The sequence below is a fragment of the Sinocyclocheilus rhinocerous genome, unplaced genomic scaffold (assembly GCF_001515625.1).
Source record: "Sinocyclocheilus rhinocerous isolate Xijiao unplaced genomic scaffold, SAMN03320098_v1.1 scaffold200, whole genome shotgun sequence".
Taxonomy (NCBI): Eukaryota; Metazoa; Chordata; class Actinopteri; order Cypriniformes; family Cyprinidae; genus Sinocyclocheilus; species Sinocyclocheilus rhinocerous.
The window spans coordinates 2,256,118-2,257,887 of record NW_015641014.1 but is presented as its reverse complement, the minus strand read 5'-3'; positions in this window follow the sequence as shown (position 1 = coordinate 2,257,887).

The window sequence follows — 1,770 nt, the reverse complement described above, 5'->3', positions numbered from 1 at the left end:
ATTGGTTTAATATGATGCAAACCAAGCTGCCTAAAGTTTCCTCATTAAGTCTTGGTAATTCTCAACCCTTTCTAAAACAGATATTTGGATTACATTGACTGAAAAGTCACAGCTCAACATGTTTCAAGGTCCAAGTGACACCATTTGCATTTTGCTTGTCTTGTGTTTGCCAACTGGCAGTGGTGGTCCTTTATGAATGATGCACTCTCACTAAAAAAGTGCCAGGATTTGGTAGAAATCAGAATGTGTGCTCACAGAAAGCTGTCTGACCTTGTGCTGACCTCTGATGTGACAAAGGGAAGTATAGGCACAGGTTGACCCTCTATAGGTTTTAATTACATTTATGCTTTAGGTGTAATACACTGTAATGCTGCACTCTAGCATATTGTCTATTTGTTACCCAACGCTTCCCACCCATATGTCATCTGATTGGATCGTTTTCCTTGAATGCTTTAATCCATGGAGATTAAAACCACCTAATTTAATGCTCCCAGCCCACCTGTTTAAAGTGCATGCATCTTATTTCTCCATTTTTAGTGTGTAGTCTGATTTCTCCATTTCTGAAAAAAAAAAAACAGTTCCTTGAATTATGTCCCTATGAGGTTATTCTGGTCACAGTGTCTGCAGAATAAATACAAATCTAAACAATATATACATATATACATAAATATTAATCATGCCTCAATAATGTAATGGCTTTGAATCATCTCCATTTGGGGGCTTTTCTTAACAAATTTTGGAGCACGTTATGCCATTATGTGATTAATTTAATTAATTGCCATATATTAATTAATTGAAATACATAATTAATTACACTTTTATATAAATTGACAGCATTAGTTTCTATAACCTAATTTAATGCTCCCAGCACACCTGTTTAAAGTGCATGCATCTTATTTCTCCATTTTTAGTGTGTAGTCTGATTTCTCCATTTCTGAAAAAAAAAAAACAGTTCCTTGAATTATGTCCCTATGAGGTTATTCTGGTCACAGTGTCTGCAGAATAAATACAAATCTAAACAATATATACATATATACATAAATATTAATCATGCCTCAATAATGTAATGGCTTTGAATCATCTCCATTTGGGGGCTTTTCTTAACAAATTTTGGAGCACGTTATGCCATTATGTGATTAATTTAATTAATTGCCATATGTTAATTAATTGAAATACATAATTAATTACACTTTTATATAAATTGACAGCATTAGTTTCTATAAATAAATACAAAATTTGTCCCACAATATACATTTCAAAATAATATAAATGATTTTTATTTATTATTATTTATTATAATCTACTTATTATATTTATTATTTAATTTATTTATTTGGGAGAAATAATATATTTTTAAAACTAATTACGATTAATTTAAATAATTAATGGAATAAGTTAATTAATTAACACAATTTAATCTAATTTACATTTACAGAGGCTAGAGGCTACATGACATTCATTTGGATTATTTTGAATAATTAATTAGTTATGTATTGACACATAATTAAATTACTTGTTTTAATTTATTTACAGCTCTAGTTTCTTTAAATGAATAACAAAAATTAGGGATGCACCGATACCACTTTTTCCAGTACTCGCTCGATACCGATACTTTTATTTTTGGTACTTGCCGATACCGAGTACCGATACCGATATTTTCATTGCATTTGTAAATGTTTTAAATATTGGGTACAGAAACCAAAAGAGTATGTATAATGTTAGTTGGTTAACTTCATTTATCAAATAGATACAGTCAAACCAAAATCTATT